At 40.3% G+C, this 25,041-nt stretch overlaps 1 protein-coding gene and 1 non-coding gene across 2 annotated transcripts in view; both read left to right on the top strand.

Moving 5' to 3' along the window:
• The window catches only part of MYO3B (myosin IIIB), a 481,137-nt gene that overhangs the window by 153,826 nt on the left and 302,270 nt on the right, over positions 1-25,041 (top strand). The gene's annotated exons all lie outside the window — the stretch shown is intronic.
• LOC126010234 (U11 spliceosomal RNA) lies at positions 3,133-3,266 on the top strand. Its single transcript, XR_007496338.1, has one exon. It is a non-coding gene; the product is annotated as a U11 spliceosomal RNA (small nuclear RNA).

The raw sequence follows: 25,041 nt of genomic DNA, 5'->3' as shown, positions 1-25,041 counted from the left end.
CATTCTTAGCCTCAAGTAATGCATCTGACACAAGTTATGAATTGAATTCCATCCCCCTAAACTTTATGTATTAAAATTTTCAAGTTGATAGAATGTGATTTTATTTAAAAGTTATTAATTGGGTAATTAGATAAAATTCAAACATATTGTAATAAATAGACCCTGACTCTGAGATTGCTAGAGAATTTGGAGACACTCATACACACACAAAAAAGAACGATGATGGAGAGAAGAAAAAAGGGAAATAAAGAGAGGGAGAGAGAGAGAGACAGAGACATAACATGAAGAATGGAGTTTCTTGTCATAAGCTAAGAATCTACCAGTAATGAGTTACAGACTTTTCCAACAATCCTGTACCCAGCTGCTTCAGAGAGAGAGCATGCTCTCACAATCTTTACTCTCAATTTTAGGCTGTTCATGGATGCAGAGTTACAACACCACAATCTCCACCAGAGTGTTCACTTTCTTGCATCATTGTCTCAGGATTACCCGCACCCCTAACCACTCCCTGTTTTCTCTTCACTACCACAACCCTTGGTGAACCAACTAAATATAATTCTAGTTGGGTTTTTCGTTGGTTTTGTTTAAGAAACAAGAATTATAGAGAAGTGCTAATAATCTCAAATTATTTACACAGCATGCATATTTCTGCTTGGAAGTGAGATGCTAACACTGTAACCCAATTTGCTTAATCACACCCAAACCATCTATAGGTAAGAACAGAGATTTAGTTATTTAAGTCAAGATGAACCACAACTAGGCAGTCACCTAAAATTTCAGCTCAGAACAGTTCAGAGCACTTATTATAGGCGGTCCCTCCCTCCCCCCGGCAATCGTAGTAATGGTGAAACAGAGAAAAAGGGCACAAGAATGGAGTTTTCAATTGGTTACTTCAGTTACTTCACCACAAAACACTAAGGTGCATTGAAACAGAAAGGTTTCAACCCAGGATTTATGGGGCCTTTTTTGCAGGGAATCTTTGAGATGGATAGGTCTTACAGAGTCATTTATTAATTTACTAATGGTTTTTGTGGTTCAGCTCTAGTTCTCACCTAGGTAAAAAGTTGGTTTGGGTCCTTCTGTCTTGGTCAGTTTTTATGATTTATTACCTATTCATATCTGCCCAGTTCTCAAAACTGATCACTTACATCTCTCACCTCTGGCTGCCTAGTTAACTGTGCTTTGCTAACTGCTTATGTTTCTAACTTTTCCATCATTAAAATTAAAATACATCATGATAAGGTATTAATAGACTAGTGTATTAATAGATGAGTAATGTCTAAAATAAAAAAATAATTTAGAGTGGTAAGCAAAAGAAATTACTGCATAGATCTTATCCAATACCCAGCTTAGGAGTCCAAAGTCATACTCTGTGGAGTTGGGTATGAGAAATGTATTCTATCACTTGAACCACATCCCTGGTGCTAATGTTTAAATTTAGGCCTATAATTTTAGCATTTGCATCTGTTTATTCCCTGGGTAAGTTTGAATTGGGAGGATTTTTGCCTATAGATCTTTTCATGCAAGAGACTGTCTATTAAGAGGGCTCTTTAAGGACTAGAGAGCTAGCACAGCTAGGGCGTTTGCCTTGCACTCGGCCAACCGAGGACAGGCAGAACCAGCAGAAACCCCTGAGCATGCCGGTGTAGCCCAAAAACAAAAAAAAAAAAAAAACAAAAGAAAACAAAAAAGAAGGCTCTTTAAGTTAGTGTTTTTCTAAACACAAAACAAGACCTATATAAAGCAAAAGGCAAAGAGCCTATTTCTAAGGAAAGAAAAAAATATCTAAATGTTATGACATCTGAATGGAACACATTTTACCCAGATGGACTCAATTCATGGGATCTACTAGGATTAGCAGCAAGCAAGGGGTGCTGTAAAAAAAAAAAAAAGCAAGGAGTGCTTTTATCCTTCTGAATAAAAGGACTAAAGTGTGAGCAAAAGAGGATGTAGAGGTGGACTTCTGGGTCTTAGGGATATCATAGGAGTTATGTGTTAGCTGCGGAGCTGGAAACTCAGGTGAGGGGGTAAGGTGTTGCAAACAGCTAACCAGGTTCAATTCCTAGCACCACATATGGTTGCTCAAGCCCCACCGTGAATGATTCTTGAATGCAAAGTTAGGAATAAACCCTGAGCACAGCTGGTGTGACCCCAAAAGAAAACAATAACAAAGATGCTTGCTTTGCATTCAACTGAACCAAGTTTGATCCCAGCAATGCATAGCCCCCTGAACATCCCTGAGCACAGAGTCAGGAGTAATCTGCAAGCAGCACTGTGTGTAGTCAAATTACCAATCCACCCCCATCCACCCACCCAGCTCCACCAAGAAAAAGCATAATTGAACTCTGGTTTAAAGTTGGTGTCTTAAGGCTGGTAGAAAATAGAACTGACCTGGGTTTGATCCTGAAACACATAGGGGTCCCTAAGCTCTGTAAAGAGTGATGTCTGAGCACAGAGCCAAGCTCTGAACACTACCAGGTGTGGCTCCAAAACCAAAAACTAAAACTATAAGGGAGTGAACACAGAAGAAGAGAGAGGGAAAGGAGAACAAATTCTTCTTAAATAACTCTAAAGATGCAGGTGAATTCAAGTGATAGTTTCAAGTAAAACTGAACTTAAAACTACACACACACACACACACACATACACACACACACACACGCACACACACACGCACACACACACACACACAAGAACCTAAGACAAAGACAACCTAGAAAGAGACAAAGTGAAGGCTGGAATGATAATACAGTGGGTAGGACTTTTGCCTTGCACTCAGCAGACAGATTTGATCCTCAGCATCTCATATGGTCACCTGACTCACCAGGAGTGTATTCCTGAGGGCAGAGCCAAGAGTATCACCTGAGTACCACTGGGTGTGGCACAAAAACAACCTTTCCAAAGTAAACAGAAATTCTTCTGGAAATACATTTAATTGTATGGAACAGCATGATGGGAAAGTAATTATTATGTGTGAGAAGAAAAAGTACTCTGCAGAAAACACATAAATGCCACCTGGTATATAAAGCATAGAAGTAAATAAATCACTGAAGATGAGGGAGAGATGTTCAATAAGTGGTTTAGTGGTTAATTTATGTTCAAATAGTGGTTAACAATAAGATGTTAATAAGTAAAAAGGGCTTCTGTCGTGACTGGCACACGTCGGGCAGCTCTTTTGTCCTGCATGCGGAATTGACATCAAGAGATTACGGAAGCATAATTTTTGAACTCCTGGGCAGCTGGTGATCGTTGGTCCTGGTGCCCTGAAAAAAAGAAAAAAGAAAAAAAAAAGGGAATAAAAGATATTAATAAGTGGTAAAGGTGAAAGGTCCGGAAGTCCTAATTTAGTTACCCGGCGCAGAGAAATGAAGAGGCTTATGAGTACCAGCAGATGCTTTGAAAAAGTGCTTTAATACTGACCAGTCAAATGGCCAGGGTCAAAGTTCCCCCAGAATAGAAAGGGGACCAAAGACCTCGTGGGTTCCGCGTCACCCCCTTATATAGGATGGGAAGTGGGAGGGGAAGAAGAGTCCTTGAGGGCTGGACTTCCGCTACGATAACACCAATGATTTGTGAGGTAGGGGTAGAGGTGGGGCCGAGGCAGTGATGACTTCCTTAAGGGTGGAGCCAAGGTAGTGACGACTTCCTTAAGGGGCAGGACACCCGCCAAGGTTGGTGGGGGGGGGGCTGATTTCCCTTTTCAATCCCCACTTCTTGTACTTGAGGCTTCTAATCCTAGAAGCCAATGTGATTTTCACTCTATAAAGACCATAAGGGACCATTCAGTAGCCCCTTATTTTGGCCAGCTACTCTTGATGGTGCTTGATTTTGTCCCACACATTTGAAATTAACTTTTGTGAGAGTTTGTTATTTTTGTTTAGCCCCGCTAGTTTTGCTAGCCCTGCTTTCCCAGTTACCAATTTACCTGCAACTTCTGAGCCCTACCAGTAGAGTGCTCAAACCTAGGAGTGCCTAAGAAATGTATGCTAGGCAGAGGGATGGGCTCTGTTTCTGGGATGATGTCAATGTTGGGGAGCACTAATGCTGGGATGTATAAGCCAAATTTTTACCACACATTTATACCCGTTCCGGAGGTAAATACCCTGGGCTAGAGGGAGCAGGCAGGACTTCTGAGCACTGAGTACCTCCTACCTGACCCAGGTTTACAGATTTGGTGCTGTTATGAATAGCAAACAGAAGATTCAAAGCTAAACGGGACTACCTTTTGACATAAGTACAGCTAGAAGAAGCAAAGGTTAGATTACCTAGTCAGACAGGGACAGCCAGAGGCCAATTTCCCCCCCACCCCCAAGAGGGAGGCAAAGGCTGAGGTTTTGCTTTACACACCCATTCTGGCCCCCCAAACACACACATGGGAAGTAGAGGACCGGAAGTAAGCAGTTCAAGCCCTTCCTTAGCAAGTGCCAGGGAGAGCATTTTCAGAGTCAGTGAGTGCATTAGGGCTGAAGTGTGCCCGCCGGACCCGTATCTTGAGAGGATCCTTAGTGTGCTCCACTTTTCAGGTTTTAGATGGAAGGCGTGAACCCAGGAAGCATGCAGTTCACCTTGACAGCAGTTCTTTCCACATAGGCTCTAGTGTTTGCGAGCGGTACCGTTTTACTAGGACCTGGTCTCTCGGCTTCTGGGGCTCATATGCCTGTTTGGGTCCCTTTCAGACTTAGCTTTGTAGGGGGCATCGATGGTGGCCGGCCGAGCTGCTAGGAGAGTGGAAGGGGGGAGAGAAAAACATTATAAGACTCAGAAAACATTTGCACTGGGCGGGGCACCATATGATTGCTGCTGAAGGAAGACTAGGACTTTTATTCTGGTCCTATGAGCCGACTGAGCTGGGCCTTCAGGGTTTTCTTCTTATAGGCTGTGAATTCCACAACGAAAATAAGGAGGTTTCTGCTTTCTTTTCTTCATTTCTGCAACTTAAACAGCTGTTGGGATAGAGAGCCCTAAACTCCAGTTGCCTTTCCTGCACTGGGTCAGACAGAGATGAAGAAATTTTATTTTTATTAATGACTGTTTTACTTTTAACATTACCAAGAGAAGCATAATTTTTGCTACCTGCTCTAACCTCTGGGATAGATAGGCATAATGTTATTCTTAGTAGTTAACTTGGCTTATTAATTTCTGCGGCCTTTATTTTCTTCTTATTTTCCTTATAGCTTTTTCTGATGACCATTTTGCTTTAGAGATTTCATTACCCTAGAAGTTATTAGAGGGAACGTGGTCGAAGATCAATCTTCTGTAGCTACTTCAGGCTGACAGGGGACTGCAGTTTCAATCTCTAGATAGGGTGAAATCTCATATTTCCCTAAAGGAGCAGTTAACTGGTTCACTTTTGCAGTTTTAACACCTGAAAAGGATTAGATTAATTATACAGGGGAATATTACTTGACCCACTCAGGCCTTGGAGCAGTAAATAGCACAACTTGAATGGCACAGCTGTTCTTATTGTCTGTAATGATAGCACAAATTAATCAACAGAAAACAAAGCATTATAGCATCATGAATAAACACAGTTTTGAGTTACTTCAGTTAGACTAACATTTGCATTTACAATTTATGATCTGGTTTAATACAACTAGTAAGAGCATTTTTACATAAGTTACTTCGAAGAAGTGGGTTTAAGTTAGGCCCACTAGAATTTTAATTAGCTACCAAAAATGGTTTTTCTCTCCATCTTTTCCTTGTACCTTACCAGGTATTTGAATAACTTGGCTTTTTCCTTTGCACATATACAGCACTGTTGGAGAAATCTCCATCTGGGGCACCCCCATTACTTACAGAACTTTTCTGAGGATAGGTTGTAGACACAGCAGGGTTTTTCATGTCAGTCACTCAGGTTTGGCTGATGAGATGGTCGGTTCAGCATGAGGATCTTCTGGCTGGGCATCTCACCCTTTGCAGGAATTTTAGAGGTGATTCGTCTGTTCCACTCCTCTCCAGGTTTGGAAGAGACTGACCTCGAATTCTCTTCTGAGCTTGAGGGAGAGAGCAGGGCCCACAGGCTGTGATGATCTTCTAGGAAAATTTTCAATTTCCTTACTCAGGCCATTTATTTCAGTCTCTCGCCGGTGCCTGCTTGTCACACCGCCTTAACTCCAATTATTCCTCTGAAAGAGGGCTTTGGGGTTCCCTTACTAATTTTTTGATTTTCTGTTTGCATGAGGACTACTCCTCATGCAGAGAGAAAAGCCATCTGCTTGTATCTTGTGCAAAGCAACATGATGCCATGATATAAATGGTACTAAAAGGTTCTGGGAGAAGAGAAAAAGCAAATATTACTTAAATTACTTAGATAATTTTAGAATCTTTTTTACAACGAAATATTTTATACATTTTTAAAACCATGACCAATTTTATAAAACCTTCTGTGATACAAATATTAATGTTTTTGGTAACATATAATGAAAAATTGCAAAATAATATTTTAATTATGCTTAATTCTAAATATAGAAATTCACTTAGTTTTCTAAACAGAAAACACCAGCAATTTACGTTACACAAATTAATGTTGAAAACCAGAAAGAATGAATACTTACTACTTTTGGTAGAACATGCTTAAAAACACTTACACTTTTTTTTTAACCTAGAGACATATTAATAATTATTTAGATTGATTATACAGATTTTTTTTATTACACATTATTAATTTTTACACCACTTTCCTTTTTACATGCAAGGCAAACGCCCTACCATTTGGCTCCTTCTCTTTTCCTTCCCTTTTTTTTTTTTAAGCTTCACCACACATTCTTTTGCAGTGGTTCTGTTGCAAAAAAAAACTCCACGTGCACCGAAAAACAAACAAACAAAAATAACAACAGTAATTTGCAACATCCTCTTATTATTTTTCTGCCTTCCAAACCATTAGCTAGATTTTTTTTTGATATGTAAATGATCTACATTCCTCAGCCAGGTGAGGGTGAGGCTGGGAGGACAATGGTTTGCCCTGGGGCTTAGTGAATTCCTTCAGGCTGGAGTTTAAAAGCACTTATTTTTTTTTTTCTTCAGCTAGAAAAAAAAGCGGCCAGTTGCTCTTTTTTTTGGCCTGAAGACATGGCAGGATAATTGGGGATTGCAAAGTTCAGAAATTCTCCAGGGAAAATTTGTCCCTGATGGCCATTTGAGAAATCTGGGATTTGCAATCTCCAACACCCTCCGCCATGTTCCTAGCGTGGCCCTTGCACGCGCCCGCTTCCTGGTTGGGTGGGGAGCGGGTTAGGCGGGTTTCGGGCGCCCTTTCGCAGCGCCACGGGCGGCGGGGGTCGCGCGTCCCGCTGGGCCTCCCGATCCCGGGCTGGGACGACTGACGGGCGAGGGAGACGCGGGCTCGGCCCCTTTCCCCAGGGGTCGGCCCGCGAGAGGGGGCGCGTCCCGTGGTTAGACCAAAGAAAAAAACATAGAACACACAGACAAAAACAAACAAACAGACAAACAGTGGCGCCACACGGAAAACAACCCAAACGAATGCGTTCAAGTAATCTTTTCCCAAAGTTCTAGTGTCAGAGTAAGTGGGGTGGATTGAATTTGTCTCATCAAACTTGTAGAATTGCCAGGAAGGCGGACAGGCAAAGGAGGCAGTCAGAGGGGAGTCAAATGAACATCCAGAGACACAACTGTAAAATTCACAGATTCCTAGACAGACGGCTATGCTAATAACAACCAAGTTTTTGAGCTCCACAAATCACAGGCAGACAACCTCCTAGCAGCAGCGGGAACGTCTTCCCGCCGCTCTTACTGAACCCCTGGGGTACCACCAGGGTCGTGACCTAAGCAGCCAAAGTTCGTCAACCTCTTGCCCACCTGGTATACGCATCAGATGGGGAACCACACACACCTGGAAACGCATCAGGTGGAAGATTCCTTAGTCACCCGGGGGGACTCTGACCCCCCTCCGGGGGGACTCTAACCCCCCTATGAAACAAAGTCTGCTTCTACTCAGTTTCCACATCGAGCAAAGAGCTCATAACATTAGCCAAGCCACCACAAAGTCAGCTTTCCGCTGGTCACAGAATACAACATAATCTCAGACTAAGACAGACACGAAGCAAAGCGCGCGCTCTCACACACACACATACACATCAGAACTCACCAGACACCTGTTCATAACTCCATGCCGGGCGGAATGAGGACTCCTGGCTGGCTCGCCAAACTGAAAGGTCCGGAAGTCCTAATTTAGTTACCTGGCGCAGAGAAATGAAGAGGCTTATGAGTTCCAGCAGATGCTTTGAAAAAGTGCTTTAATACTGACCAGTCAAATGGCCAGGGTCAAAGTTCCCCCAGAATAGAAAGGGGACCAAAGACCTCGTGGGTTCCGCGTCACCCCCTTATATAGGATGGGAAGTGGGAGGGGAAGAAGAGTCCTTGAGGGCTGGACTTCCGCTACGATAACACCAATGATTCGTGAGGTAGGGGTAGAGGTGGGGCCGAGGCAGTGACGACTTCCTTAAGGGTGGAGCCAAGGTAGTGACGACTTCCTTAAGGGGCAGGACACCCGCCAAGGTTGGTGGGGGGGGGGCTGATTTCCCTTTTCAAAGGCAAGCATATGTTCTTGTGTTCAAAAAACATATACAGCTACTGGGAAATTTATAGTTAAATACATATCTTAAACCTATAAGAAAATTACTAAAGCCAAAGAAAATTTGTCTATCAACAGAAGGAGAAAAGACAAAAGGCATTTCTGTTCATCTACCAGTGGTTTTGATTTATCAGGCCACTTTCCCAAATTCTCTCCTCTATAAGCAGTAATGTTTAATGTCTATTAAATGTCTGTTAATAGGAATGGGAGCCAATTTTTGTCATTTACTGATTTTCTGGTGTAAATATTCCCACCCTGTTTTATTTTCATTTCAAACTACCCATGTTCCTGAAAATGTATGTGACAAACAGACAGCAATGCACGGGGCTTTGGCAGACACTCTTTAAGATATATAGCCATTTCTCTCCCTTGCCATGCTTTAAATAATTCTTGGCAATATTTTTTATTTATTTTTTTTCTAGTCCCCTCTTCTTCACACCTGAAGTAGAGCACTGAGGGAAAAACCTTGGCAAAATTTTTTAGAAAAAAGAAAAAGACCCAGATTCTTTTTTATTTTATTTCTCTAACTTACAAACCACATAAAAATGTATTGGGAAAACATGGGTTGGTGGCATTCTGTTATTGGAGTATGCATCATAGATTTATGGAAGACTAGTAATTTATAATCCTGGGCTTGCAAAGTCAGATCAATATAGAGATAAATGTCCTCCACACAATAGAATTTATAACATCCACATGATAACTGACCCTATATCACACAATCACTCATCTTGATATCTGATACAATAAGCAGGAAGTCTGATATGTATGCAAGTCTTTTAATGCCCAATAATATGAAACCAAAAATTCACTTGATCTGTTACTGGCTCATGACAACATATTAAACAGAGATATACTTCTATCAGTAGAATCAACCACCTTTTAAAATATCAGACACTACTAATGAATGAGAAAAATATGACTGAGTTAATATAATTACTTCTCTTCCTCCACTTCTCCCTTACCCAGTTGTGTATTTTCTCTCCTCCCTCCCTCCCTCCCTCCCTCCCTCCCTCCCTCCCTCCCTCCCTTCCTTCCTTCCTTCCTTCCTTCCTTCCTTCCTTCCTCCTTTTCTTCCTCCCTCTCTCCTTCCTCCCTCCACCCAACCCTTCCATCCTCCCCTTCCTCCCTCCCTTTCTCCCTCACTTCTTTTTTTCCCTCCCTCCCTTCTTTCCTTCCTTCTTTCCTCTTCCCTCCCTCTTCCCTCCTTTCCTTCCTTCCTTCCCTCCTCCTTCCCCTCCTCCTTTCCATCCCTCTTCCTTCCCTCTCTCCCTTCTTTCCTTCCTTCCACCTTTCCTCCCTCCCATCTTCTTCCTTTCCTTCCTTCCTTCCTTCCTTCCTTCCTTCCTTCCTTCCTTCCTTTCTTCCTTCCTTCCTTCCTTTCTTCCTTCCTTCCTTTCACCTTTCCTTCCTTCAATCTTTCCTTCCTTCCTTTCACCTTTCCTTTCTTCCTTTTCCTTCCTTTTCTCCTTCCTTCCTTCCTTCCTTCCTCTTTTCAATCTTTCCTTCCTTCCTTCCTTCCTTCCTTCCTCCCTCCCTCCCTTCCTTCCTTTCTTCCTTCCTTCCTTCCTTTCACCTTTCCTTCCTTCAATCTTTCCTTCCTTCCTTTCACCTTTCCTTTCTTCCTTTTCCTTTCTTTTCTCCTTCCTTCCTCCTTCCTCTTTTCAATCTTTCCTTCCTTCCTTTCACCTTTCCTTCCTTCCTTCCTTCCTTCCTTCCTTCCTTCCTTCCTTCCTCCCTCCCTCCCTCCCTTCCTCCCTCCCTCCCTCCCTCCCTCCCTCCCTTCCTTCCTCTCTTCCTCCCTCCCAGTGATCAAGTGACTTATGCTAGAGCAAGTGAGAGGGTAAATGCTCTGGAAGAGTCTTTTCTGTAAGTAAATCTGGTGACACAGTTATTCCACACCATCTATCTATGCAAGTCTCTGAAATATGCATACTAGAGTAAAGCTAGGGGCATGTTCCTGACAGAAAGGAAAGAGGAGAGGATAGGAGAGAGGGAAGAGAGAAGAGAGAAAAGGGGAGAGGGAAGACAGGAGGAGAAGGGAGAAGGGAAGAGAGGGGAGGACAGAAAGGAGAGGGAAGAGGAGAGGTGAAAGGAGAAGGGAGGAGAGAAGAGAGGGGAGGAATTAAAGGGGAGGAGAGGAAAAGGGAGAGAGGGGAAGAGAGAAGTGAGAAGGAAAGGGGGAGGGAGAGAAGGAAGCAAGGAAAACCCAAGTCTAACCATATGAAAAGCTATGCATAGTGAGTTCACTAACAGTCATGAGTTGGGGTTATCCCAACCCCCACCTCCTTTCTTCTCAACCCCCTGGCAACATTTGTTGCCTGCAAAGTCTGTTCTTTGCTTTGCCAAGGGTTAATCAGAGGGCTTATTATTCAGCAAATTAAAGGCTTGGCTGCCTGAGAGTTCCTTTCAGAAGGGATTAGGGTCTCTGATGAGGCTTTGATGTAATAGATGGAGCTGTTCTGCTCCTTCATGTTAATGGAGGAGCATTAAGGACTCCCCAGGCTCTCTTTGGAAATTGGTATCTTTACCAGTTCTCTTGACTAAAAAAGAAAAATATTTTATTGTCTGAAAATTTAGTGCTGGGACAAGGTGCTGGGTTGACATTTATGTGTGTGTGTGTGTGTGTGTGTGTGTGTGTGTGTGTGTGTGTGTTGAGAGAAGCATCCATTTCTTGATTTCTGCAGTATGGTCACCTCACTAACTTTGTTTGCATCCAATTCCTCAGGAAAATTTCTTGCAAGAACAACAGAAACAAACATTTGACTCTGGTAAAACTCTTGGCAGTGTTATTGCCCAGAAATTTGACAGAAGGGATGGTGGGCGACAGCTATGGTAGTTTGAATTCTCAGGAACACAAATCAAGACTGCCAATAACTGCAAAATTCTGATCTAAATAAGAAATTTACATCTTTTTATTCACCCTATAACATTTTCTCTAGGCATTTCAGTAAAGGTTAGTTTGTTCAGTTAAACTTGATTTAGTTAATTTTATCAGGTTGATGTCCATACTATTAGCAGTATTCTGATATTGACAATCAGCCAGAGAACTGTTTTGTCCATTTGATTCTTTACTGAATCAATAAACTTTAGCGGAAGGATCGAAACGTGGGTGGAAACAGTCCCTGCACACCTATTGAAACTCTGTACCATTATCTTTTCTCTTAATCTAGTCCTCCCACTTCCATCCCCACTGTGTATTGTAGTCTGAAATTTTAGTTGGAACCATAATTGTCATCATTTAAGAAGCAAATGAAACTGTTCTGTTGTTTCCATGCCAATTTGGATAAAACTCTAGTCAACTTCATGCCTAGCTCCTACCCCACCTACAGGATTAAATGGCCTCTCCTTTGACATATAGGTAAAACTTTTTTCAGCATTCTTTTTGTTGGTTTTTGGGTCACACCCGGCAGCGCTCAGGGCTTACTCCTGGCTCTATGCTCAGAAATTGCTTCTGGCAGGCTTGGGGGACCATATGGGATGCCAGGATTCTGCATGCAAGGCAAACACCCTCCCTCCATGCTATCTCTCCGGTCCATTTTTCAGCATTCTTTGCAACGAATAGCACATAGTAGGTAGCCTGGCACTTTGCCCACCCCTTTCGGAATGGATGAATACTAAACACTAGGCATTGCACTCAACATTTTAAAATTTATGGGACCAGAATCTCTAAAAATTCACTCAAGTTGCTGGTAGATTTAGCTCAGAATTAACATCAGAGAATTTGGTGCAATTTTTTTCATTTTTGGCCACTCAAGGAGAATGTTTTCACTAGAAGAATCTGATAGAAGACATCAATTGGGGGGCCAGAGTAATAGCACAGCGGTAGGGCATTTGCCTTACATCTGGCAGACCTAGGGCCAGCCCAAGTTAGATACCTGGCATCCCATATGATCCCCTGAGCCTGCCAGGAGTGATTTCTGAGGGCAGAGCCAGGAGTAACCCCTGAGCCCTGCCAGGTGTGGCCCAAAATTCGAAGAAGATGATGAAGAAGAAGAAGAAGAAGAAGAAGAAGAAGAAGAAGAAGAAGAAGAAGAAGAAGAAGAAGAAGAAGAAATCAATTGGAATTGAAGAGTGTTACAAAAATAGCTTCGTGAAAGAAATTCAAGCATATTTAAAGAAGAAAAATTATGTTTATTATATACTAAATCAATATAATACTCCTGGCTGTGAACTCAAGGATCACTTCTGGCAGTGCTCAGAAGTCTATGTGGGTGATGGGGACTGAGCTGACATCCGCTTGCATGCAAGACTAGCACTCTACTTTCTATATTATCTTGCTGGCCCATGAAATTACTTCTTTGAGAACAAAGGAAAGCTATGTCTCTCATTTTCTTTCCAATCTTCCTTCCCTTTTTCCTTCTCCTCTTGCTCCTCCTCATCTTATCATAGTTCTCTAGCTGGTCTGTTTTTATATTATAGAATTTAAGAAATATAAAATAAATAACATTTTCCCTTTTTTATTTATTGACTGCTAGAGTTCAGCTCCAAATTCATAAACCACTCTAACAAAGTAGCTTGTTTGGTATTTTGATTGCTGTTTTATTGCCAAATTTTTACATTTAGTTTTTCTTTTCTGCTTTAATTTTCCTTGTCTTTTGTATAAACCTTTATTAGTTTAAGGACCTAGTATCATAGATGCTTTAAATTATTTCTAGAACAAGATGAATTATTTAAAAATTAGTTGTGAGGAACTGGAAAGATAATTGAGAAATGAAGGTCATTTGCTTGTATGTGGTCAAGAAGTTGGTTTGAATCCCTAATACCACAATGGTTCCCAGAACACCACTGAATGTGCCCCAAATCATTTGTAGACACCTGGAAGATTACCCAAAGGATTTTAGAATAATGTTTTGCATATTATTCTGGGTATCACATGGTCTACTCAAATATCATGCTAGTAGCACTTCCTAACTCCCAGATCATTATAGTCATTGATACTAGAATTGCAAAAATGATACAACTGCTTTAGAAAAGTTTTCATTTATCAAAAAGTTATATATTAAGTTCTCATATAATCCATTAATTCCTTCACTAGATGTTTACTTAGGAGAAATAAAACATATGTTCCTACTCAATCTGGTAATAAAATAAATGAACAGGGGTGCTTAGGATGTAAGGAAATAACTAAGGGATCATTGTAAGCAGGGGATGAATAATTAGGGCATCAAGAATGGCCACCAATAACCACTTTAACAGAGATGTTGAGTAGAATGAGAACTGATAATTGAACTGACAGTTCAACTGGTAACTTAAAAAGTCATTGGGTTACATTCAAACTTCCCCTGAGAAATTCCTAATTCTCTGGCACCAACTTGCACTAGTTTTGATGTGACATTCTGACAATGAGGAAACAGCAACAACTTGATCTAAGAGCTGGATGTTCTATCTCATCACCTAACAGTAAGATGAAATCAGAAGACATGTCATCTTTTGATCTGTGCAAAAACCAAGAGTGCTAACTACAGAAGACTGACTTTGACAACCATGACTGGGCAGAACTTATCCTGGGACCAATAAGAAAGAACCTACCCTAGGATTTAGCTTAGGACTTGTACAAAAATCAAGATTTCTAATTTCAGAGGTCCAACTTTGACAACTGAAACTGAGCAAAGCTTCTGGAACCATAAGGAAGACTCTATCCTAACTTTGGCATAAGATCTGAGCAAAAACCAAGGCCACTTATTACAGAAGACTGATTACAACAACGATGGAACAGAACTTCTAGAACTGTAAAGAAAGACTTGTACTAGACTTTGTCCTATGACCTGTGAAAATACCAAGATCTTTAGCTGCAGAGCCTGATTTTATCATCCACAATAGAGCGGAAAATTTCCTGGCACCATAAAAAGACCTGGGGGTGTGGTAATGAGCATGTACAGAACAAGTAGTTGTTCCCATGGCAGTATGCTTCAAGGGAGGAAAAACCCTGAATCTCTTAGGCCAAAGGAATTCCCTTTTTTATTTCCCCAATACTTACTGTGCCTATGCAAAAAAAAAAAAAGAAAGAAAAAAGAAAAAGGAAGCACAAAACCTTGCCACACCAGCACTCCTTTCATTGTTTTTTTTTAATTTATTTTCTTTCTTTCTTTCTTTCTTTCTTCTTTCTTTCTTTTCTTTCTTTTCTTTCTTTCTTTTCTTTCTTTATTTTTTCTTTCTTCTTTCTTTCTTTTCTTTTCTCTTTCTTTCTTTCTTTCTTTCTTTTTCTTTCTTTTCTTTCTTTCTTCTTTTCTTTCTTTCTTTCTTTCTTTCTTTCTTCTTTTTCTTTTCTTTCTTTCTTTCTTTTTCTCTATCTTCTTTCTCTTTCTTTCTTCTTTCTTTCTTTCTTTCTTCTTTCTTCTTTCTTTCTCTTTCTTTCTTTCTTTTCTCTTTCTTTCTTTTTCTTCTTTCTTTCTTCTTTCTTTCTTTTTCTTTCTTCTTTCTCTTTTCTTTTTCTTTCTTTCTTTCTTTTTTTCTTTCTATTTTTCTTTTCTTTTTTTTTTCTTTCTCTATCTTTCTTTTTCTTTCTTCTTTCTTTTTCTTTCTTTCTTTCTTCTTTCTTCTCTCTCTCTTTCTTCTTCTTTCTTCTTTCTTCTTCTTCTTCTTCTTCTTCTTCTTCTTCTTCTTCTTCTTCTTCTACTTCTTCTTCTTCTTCTTCTTCTTCTTCTTCTTCTTCTTCTCCTTCTCCTCCTCCTCCTCCTCCTCTTCCTCCTCCTTTTTTGGTCTTCTTCCAGCAGAACCACACAATTTGAATCATCTTGTTCTACCTCATGAATTGAGGGGAAAAATAAAAATGAATGGTACAAGGACCAAACAGCCATATGAACATTTAGTGGAAATAAAAAATGATCAGACTTAAACATCAAACCCAAAGTCAACAACAACAGAATTGATACCCTATCTACAAGCTATACACAGAGAGAAACAGTTACACTAGCATTCCAGGTGCAAAGGAAGGAGATATGGGACACATGCTGGGAAAGGGGGAGGAGAGAGTTCAACCCAGGTGGTGGAAATGGCCCTGATTCATTGTCACTATGTACCTTAAATATTACTGTAAAAGATTTGTTATTCACTTTTGGTCACAATAAAAATTATTAAAAATGTCATTGGGTTCCAATGAGAGAGGTTAAAGTTGCTTAGAGAGGGTAAAAAAAAAATTGCCACCAGAAAGTGAAGATTTTGGGCTGTTAGATTTAAATTGGAGGTTGGAGCAAAAGTACAGAGGGTAGGCAGCCAACCTAGGTTCAGTTCAATTCTAAGCATCCCATATGGTCCCTTGAACCAATTATGATTAATTTCTGAGTAAGTAGAGCTAGGAGTAATGCCTGAGGTCTGTATGTATAGCACCAAAACCAAATAAAATAAAATAACTTTATTTGAGATTCTGCTGGTGACCCCTTGACTTAAAGTCTTTCTCAACTACTATAATTCCCTTTCCTTAATTCACACCAAATGCTTCCTAAATAAGGCTACTCCCCCCTTAATTCACTTTCTAATGTTCCTACTTACCTTTCTTTTTTTTTAATATAATTTTTATTTTGATCATAGTGTCTTACATATTGTTGACAATAACATTTTAGGTACATATTTACATAAAATCAGGGGGGATTCCCATCACTAAATTGTCCTCCCTACCCCTCCGTTTTTGTCCTACCTCCCGTTTCCTCTTCCCTCACCCCCAGGGCGGCCAGAATATGTGGTCCCCTCTGTATCCAACCCACTACTTAATAGTCTTGCACCTGTTTGGTCTTGATGCCTCCCTTATCTCCCCCTCTAACTGTAGGCAGGACTAGCTAGTTCAAGTTGCGTGGTTTTGCCTGAAAAAGAGAAGATAAATAAACTGGGGTAAGAGTCTAATACTCCAAAAATGGGTGGAATCCTTCTAGAGGCTCTCATCATCGATTTGGGAGATGAAGGAGAGAAAGAAGGTGAAACACTCCACCAGTACCAAAAAAAAGTGTCAATTATCCAGTGAGGACTCCAGCTATATCGATAAGCACCACAAAAAAACAGACGAAAAACAAAGCAAAACAAAAAAACAAAACAAAACAAAAAACAAACAAACCAAAAACACACCATGGTCTTGAAATAAGAAACATGGCATAGCACATAACGAAAGAAAAGAAAAGAAGAGAAAAAAATAAGTATAATTGGGGACAACGATTTCAATAATCACACCCAAACAGAGAAATCAACCAAAATAGATAGGTAAATAAAAATAATAACAATAATAAATGAAGGTAAAAAAAATATATATGTATATATATGTGTGTATATATATATATATATATATATATATATATATATATATATATAAAATAACCAAGGTTTTGTGCTTTTTGTATTTTTGTTTTTTCCCCTCCTGCCCTGGCACAGTAAATATTGGGGTCATTCGAAAAGGAATTCACTTGGCCTAAGAAATATGGGGTTTCTCCGTCCTTGGAGTATACTGTCATGGGATCAGCTCTAGACTTTGCTCAGGATCATTTATTCTCCCGGTGGTGTTTTTTTGGTGTGTGGAAGACTTCTGTTCTGTCCAGGGTGATACACTCAGAGCTCTGTGTTTAGAGGTCTCAGTATCTGCACAGATCCTGAGGTGGGACTTATGATGAAGTCAGTCTTTGTGGTTCTAGAGGTTCTGTTACCTCAGTGTCGTTTTAATCCATCTTCTGTGGTTGGTGACCTTGGTCTTTGCACTGAACCTAGGATGGCACCTAGGATAGCGACTTTCTTTGTGCTTCCAGAAGCCCCATTCTGTTGCAGTTGTCTCTGTCAGACCTTTGGGACTGGGGATCATGCTTATTGTGCAAGTCATAGTTCAAACCCTAAACTAGGGCTTTTTTATTGGTCCCAAGATGTATACTGTCTGGTCGTGGTTCTAGTAGCCAGTCATCTGTAAGTCACGATCTTGGCTTTTGGACCTACCAAAGGGTGCCGAGTCTTCTGGTTTTGTCTTGTCGTTAGCTGGTAAGGTAGGCTAATCTGCTCTAAGGTCAAGTTGTTCACATTTTCCTCGTTGTCAGGATATCATGTTAGAGCTGGCCCTTGTTGTTGACCCCGCAGTATTAAGGCTGTCCCGGATGGAGTTTGTTTCCTGCAGCTGTTGTGAAGAGCTGTGCCGATTCTATGTCTGGGATCCAGGGTTCAAGGCTGGATGAATGGTATCTAATCATCTGAGGTCTAAGTTGATTCCACATGACATATTTTCAAGGTAGGAGATATCCCTGTATTGTAAACAACTATGAGTTCTTATCTCTAGTAGATAAGAGCTCTTTTTTTATATGTAAGATTTCCCCTTTATTTAGTGTGTCTTTGCAGGGGGAAGTGGAGCTACATTGTATTGTCGGTGTAGTTGGGGGTGGACAGAGGGGATAACAGACACAGGTCACATACCCAAAAATGATATAAAAAATAAAAAAATAAAATAAATAAAAATGTATGTGCTCGCAAATGTATATATAGGACCAACATTTAAAAAAATAAATAAATAAATTTAAGGAAAAAAAAAAAGAACTAAAATGAGTTAGCAAAGTTTTTAAAGGACCAAAGTGGTGCAAAAGACTACCTTACATTTGGGGGAGAGCAGGTAACGAGGTGGTGTATTACAGGTCTTATGCCTGTGTTGGAAGTACAGTTTTTCCCATTGTCTTTTGGGTTTTTCTTGTGATGTGTGGGTTCCCAGGAATCTTCCTATCACACCCCCTGACCTTCTTTCAGGTTGGTAAAAATTTGCGGCAGGGAGGTCCTACTTACTTTTCAAAGCAAAATTCTCACTTTGTTATTTCCCCTTTCAAAGCTGTTAGTTCAATGTAATTAAGAAAGGAAATCAAAGCTTACTGGTAAGGCCTTCTAAGTTCTGAGTAAGATGTTCTTGACCAGATTCTCACCACCATCTCTTTTACAAATTCCTTGTTCTGTGTTACTTTGCTTCCCAGGTAGGCTATGCACATTGCAGCAACAGACTTCCTTCCATTCCTCCCCTGCCCTCCACAATGGATGCCTCTCCCCTGTACTGCAGTCAGTTGTCCTTTTCTTCTTGAAGACCAGGCATCATTTCTCATGTAAAATATTTATTAGGTAGACTTCCTTTTTTAGACTTTTTAGTGATTATATTTTAAAGTATTGTCATTTATGTTCATATCTATTCTTCCATTTATTTCTAAATTTCATAAAAAGCTAAATTTTCCATGGAAGTCACTTTTATCCTACATACCTAGTACAGTACTGTTTGTAGTCAATACCTAGAAAGTGAATGGATTAGTGAATTTAGTCCTTTTTGCTTCTCTAAATGTTTCATACATGTAGGTTTTATCTTACCCTAGAAGGTATGTTTCTTATAGATGCACATGATATCTTATTTATTTTTAGCACCTTCAAAGTTCTCACACCTATTCTGGGGGTAGTTCTGAGCATATAAATGGTCATGATCTGTGAAACTTGTTCATTTGTTTTAGGGAAAGTTGTCCATTGCTTCCTCTTGCAGGGAAAAAATGCATAGAAATGAGAGTTATGGATTTAATTCTGGGCAGCATGGCAAGTAGGATCAAGGAAAGGGATTAGAATTCATATAACCCCAGGCACTTAAGCCTGGACTAAGAAACAGACCATAACTGTTGGTCAAAATGAAAATTGATTTTTGAGTCAAAGAAATTAGACAGATATTTATAAACAGGATTGCTGAAAGGCTTGAACTTGAAAATGCCGAAGTTCTTTGTTTTTGCTGATTTGTCAGTCCTAAAGACTTTGAAAGTTCTGATCAGAACATCTGTTAAGCCAGAATTTTTTTCTTTAGTAGCAGGAATTGTATGGAGCAAAAGTAGCTAATTAAAGGGCACAGTGTTATACTGTCTAACTCAGGGAGCCAATACATGTGATGTTGTCTTTCACAGCATTCATCACATTCCATGTGGTTTACTTTTTTTTTGGTAGGCCAGAACCATCTTCTTTCAGTGACTTGACTATCTCCTCTACCTAGTTCAGTTGTTTTATATATATATACATATCTACACATGCCTATATACACACATATGGATTGTTTCATAATACTATACATCAATATTATTTCCTGTATTATAAAGAATCAGGGATCCAGATAATTTTATTAACTTGCATTTCATCATATGTTTATAAAAAATGGGGGTCAGAGGGACTGGAGCGATGCACCGCGTAGGGCATTTGCCTTGCACATGGGTGACTCAGGACAGACCTGAGCCAGGAGCGATTTCTGAATGCATAGCCAGGAGTAGCCTCTGTGCATCACCAGGTGTGGTTCAAAAACAAAAACAAAAACAAACAAACAAAAAAAGAAAACCAAAAACTAAAAACCAAAAACCAAACCAAAACAACAACAAAAAAATACTGGAGGTCAGAGAAATAGTATAGGAAGTATGACCCAAACTATTCTCACTCCCTCCAAAGAATTGGTTTGATACAGCATTTTCTTACATTATATATTGCTGCCTCAAACTACCATCATATTATTAGTTTCAGTGGGGGAAGTTTTTGACCATACCTAGCATTGCTTAGGGTTAACTCCTGGCTTTGGGCTCAGGGATCAGTCTTGGTGTTGCTCAGAGAATCATATGTGATGCCCAAGGATCAAATTGGTGTGGCTGCATACAATGCAAGCACCTTAACCCCTTTACTGTCTCTCTGGCTTCCATAAATTTAGTTTTTTTTAACTAATTTATATAGATAGGAAAAAAGTGGGTTTGGTAGTTAAGTATATTATTATTTAAAGAATTCATCAGGCTATTCAAATAATTAAGATTAAGAATACATAATGTGTAATATGAGTACTGCATCATGATTATATTATACTAATATACTTAATGTTTCATTTAGTATATCCATATTAACTGTATGTTAAATTTATTTCATATAATTAACATAAAATGGAACTTGCTATTAGCTAGATTTTTTTAGAATATCTAGATCACACACATTTTTCTATAGCCACTTCATTCTGCATTTAGCCATCACTTTCCTCTTTATTTACTTCTCTTCCTGGGCTGCTTCAGCTAAGCAGTTTCTTAATTTCCAGCTGAAGCAAAGAACTTTAGAGAAAGCTGAGGCCTAAGGTGGTCTCTGAAGAAGTTAGGACTGAACTGTGGCTGAGCTCAGACACACAAAGATCCCCAGGAAACAGTGGTGTGGTTGCCGCAAGGAATCTTTCTAGCAGCATGTTTGCTGTTGCATAGCAGGCCTATAACCCAATGACAGGTGCTTGTGGGACTGGCCATTTAATTCTGGGTATTCTAAGTGACCAATGAAGCCATTTATCTGAACATTCCTGATGACCAGGGGACCAGTAATCAGGGTATTACCTCCCTAACCTTTGAACCAAAGGATGTTCTTAAAAATCAGATGGACATTCCACTAAAATACTTGCTATTGTGGTATGAAGTAGCAACTCACTTTATCTCTAGCACCCACTTACTTAAAATTGCCTAGAAAAAAATATGTTTACCATGCCAGAGAGATGGCATAGCAGTAAGATGCTAACTCCAGTTCAATTCTTGGCATTATATGTAGCCCCTGGAGCATAACCAGCAATTATCCTTGAAGGTAGAGCCAGGAAAAAGCCTGAGTACCATGAGGTATGGCCACAAAAATCGTGTGTGTGTGTGTGTGTGTGTGTGTGTGTGTGTGTGTGTGTGCTTTTCCTAGTTCAAGAAGGAAGAAAGAATACAGAGATGCTAAAAAGTGGTTAAATTAAGGGTCACTAGTTAAAGTCCTTAAGTTGGCCCTAGTCTTACAATTTGGGGTTTTTCTCTGACCACAGCATGAGAAGTGGTGGAGGGGTCATTCCTCCCCAGTTTTCTGTAGCTACTGTAGGCCATTGTGAAAACACAACTTAAAGACAACTGTCAGGAACAACAGTATTTAAAGCACCACCTTTTACCATGCCTTTCTTGGACTACCTAGATGTCTGTGGTCCTTCAGCCCCATCTTGCCTTCCTCCTCAGCTCTAGCTTGCCTCCCCTGGTCCCCTCTCACTTTACTTTACTGCCAGTCTTTTACATCCCTAGTTTCTTTTCTCAAATGCTTCTGCCTGTCTATTACCTTAGTTCCTCTTCTTTTGTCTCTTATCTGCCTTGCCTGCAGTTGACACCTCAGAGGAGCCATACTTGAGCATATAAAACTTTTTTTACCACATAGTTGTCCCTGAGAACATAGCTAGTTAGTCTAGGTTTTTCTAATGTTACTGTTTATCAAGGACTCAGAGATAAGGGCAAAATGAAGAGACTCCTGTGTTCATAGGTGTAGTAGTCTGCAGCCCTGGACTGCTAAACATAGCAGTTAAACATGGCAGCTCTGTGTAGGGAGCATTCCAATCCTGGACCCCTTCTTTCACATGACCTTGCTCACTACCTTGATGCTCACTCATCAATTCTGCATGGAGATTCTGTCTCACCTGCTTGTACCTTTTATCTTTTAGCTTCTAAGTACCCCCCCCCCAACTTTTTCAGTCATCACCATTGTCACCTTTTTCAAGTCTTATCTGAGTAAAAAAAAAAAAAAGTTGGTTCTTCTCTGCTCTCCACATCCACCTCCCATACACACACACACACAAACTCTTCAGACCCATGGCAGTGGGAGGCTCATCTCTTTCTCTTTCCCCTCTGGGATCCCCCGAACCAAGGCAGAACCTTCCTGTGCCTTAAGGGCTTCCTCAGGATCAGGTTTCTCTTGCACCTGCAGTCTCCTCATCTATGCAGCTCAGCCAAGATGGCAGCCACGCTGTTGTTCTGTGGCCTTGCAGTCTTTATCCAACTTAGTTACCCAGACATACTGCCTATGTCAAAAAGAGACCGAGTTTTCTATTTGAAAGCCCCCAGTCCTGCCTTCCGAGGACTGGCTGCTTTCTCTCTCCCTGACAGCCAGAGGCCAACTTACTGGCGTCCCCTTCTGTTTCCAATCCCTTTGAGTTTCGGACCGACTTCCTCAACCACAGAGTAAAGTTAACTTGTAGTCTCTTTTCTGGGAGGCTTTCAGATAGCACCCAATGTACTATTTGCACACTTTATGAAAAAGGAGGTGTAGTTAAATATGCCACCCTGTCAGGAGGATATGTTTCACTGAAATGACACAGCAATGTCAAGTTTGCTCAGCTGCCTTCCTTGGTGGCATTAGTCATCTTGGGAAAATGCCTGTGTTCGTCCCAGTCTTGCCATCCAGAATGGAAATTTCCTTCTCAGACAGAATCGTGGGCTCTGATACTTAACCTATAATTAGTATGTCCTCTGGAGGATTTTCTCCTGGCTGTGCAGCGGCCTCTTTGTCAGTCAGGCTCACTCTGATGATGGGAAGAGCAAAATGAAGCTCGATTGGGTGAGGGGACTCCTGGCCAATCTAAGTCGGTGTTTTGCACTGAGGGAAACATGTTAATAGTTTATGCAGCTGGTCTCCCCCCCCCCCCCCCGAAAACAGGAGAAACCCTTAAAAACAGAATGCTACCAAAGAAAGGAGGAGAAATCTTAAAATCTTTTAATTTTTTTAATTTTATTGAAACCATTGTGATTTAAAAATTCCTTTATAGTTGGATTTAAATCAATCTCAAGTCTTCATTTTTTTTTTTAAGTGTTTGGAAGACTCTTGCTTATTTTCCTGCTTTTCTCAGCAAGTTCACTAGTTTGTGTTTTTACCTTTTGGGGCTTTTCCTTATCAATTGTTTTATGTAGTAAATGTTCTTCTCTTGCTGACTCTTGATAAAGAGCTCCCTTTTTCAGGCATCTGCTTTTTGGTTTTGAAATGACAATACACAGCCACAGTACTATCCTCAGGGAGCGAAGAACAGATTCCTCCCTTTGCAAAAAAAATGCTCACAGATGCCCAGCCCTTAAGAAAGTGCTGCTTCTTATTACTTTATTTGTGGCAGAAGCATAGCTGGACGATCCCAGCAAATAGCTATAATCACCTGCATTTAATGTGGTGACACTAATGAGTTCTGAGAATTAATCTTTAGTCAAGAAAGCATATGAAAGATACTAGAATTTCAAATTAGGTAATTGATTGATTTCCTTCAAGGCTGGAACGTGCTTTCTTTTCTTGCAGTGTGTGGACTTTTGTCATATTCCAACTCTCCTCTATAGGGGATGGAAGGATAGAACATTCACCTTGCATGTGGTCAACTCAGGTTTGATCCCATATCTCATATGGTGGTGCCCTCAGCACACCAAAAGTAATTCTGGAGTGCAGAACCTGGGAGTAAGCCTTGAGCTTTACAGAGTGTGCTCAAGCCCCAAATAAAACACCACCCACTATAGACTGGTAAATAGAGGATAAATCCAGGCACTATATATCTCAATATTTATTGTTGTTGTTATTATTATTATTATTATTATTATTATTATTTTGCTTTATCTCAACACAGGAATCTCACTGCCTATAAAACCAGTTTTTTTTTTTTGGTTGTTTTGTGCCACACATGGTGATCCTCAGAGATTACTCCTGACTCTGCATCCAGGAATTACTCCTGGTGGGGCTAGGGATTGAAGCCAGGTCAGTCACATGCAAGGCAAGTATCTTACTCACTGTATTTATTGGTCTAGGTCCTGAATCCAAGTTTTAATTATTTCAAAAATGATTCAGAAAATTAAGGGGTTAGTTATGACTTGGGGGGAAATTAATATCGCTAAATCTATTTCTTGCTTATTTCTTTTTTCAGCATAAAGTACTCTGATGAAATAGAGCCTGGGAAATATGTTTTCCATCTGAGATACTGAATTGCAGAAACAACAGCCTCTAGGTCTTATTGTCCCCCTCAAATGTGATGGGAATAATAGTAGCACTGTGTTTCTTTCTCTGGTCAGCTGGGTGAAGACTATGCCTAATGAAGCTTCTGAGGTGTTCATTTGCAGAACTCTAGTTCCTTTGACACACAAAAAGAATCTGTAGCCAAACAAACTGGAAAGATGAACTTACACAAACTAAGGTATTTTCTCTACTTAAAGCAACGTTTAGTATGATCAGGTATATTATAAAGCTCTTACTTTTGATGATCACCTATATTCCACAGACCTTTGACCAGGACACTAGTTTCTTTTTCTAATGAAAGATCTTACATGTCCTGTGTCCATCTAACTCACCTCACCCTGCCTGGACCTGATTTCTCATAAAGAGGTCAGCATTCTTTTGTAAAGCTGCTCGACCCCTGATTAGGAGAATCATTTTTGCATTAGAATTTAAAATTTCCGTTTTCTGTATCCCCCCACCCCCACATGAGGCTATATTCATTGTTTCTGGCTCTGCACTACTCAGGATCATTCCTGGCAGTGTTTGGGGGGGACATACTGGGATGCTGGAGATTAAACCCAAGTCAGGTGTGTGCAAGGCAAAAGTGATAGTTCCTGTGGTATATATCTCTCTGGCCTCTGAAATCCTGGTTTAAAAAGTTGTCCTTGTGGAATGGGAGGGAACATAGGGACATTCATGAAGGAAAATTGATACTGGTGGTGTGATTGGTA

This window comes from Suncus etruscus, chromosome 5 (genome assembly GCF_024139225.1).
Source record: "Suncus etruscus isolate mSunEtr1 chromosome 5, mSunEtr1.pri.cur, whole genome shotgun sequence".
Lineage (NCBI taxonomy): Eukaryota > Metazoa > Chordata > Mammalia > Eulipotyphla > Soricidae > Suncus > Suncus etruscus.
The sequence above is the reverse complement of the archived record's forward strand: the minus strand, read 5'-3'. Positions and strand labels throughout refer to the sequence as shown.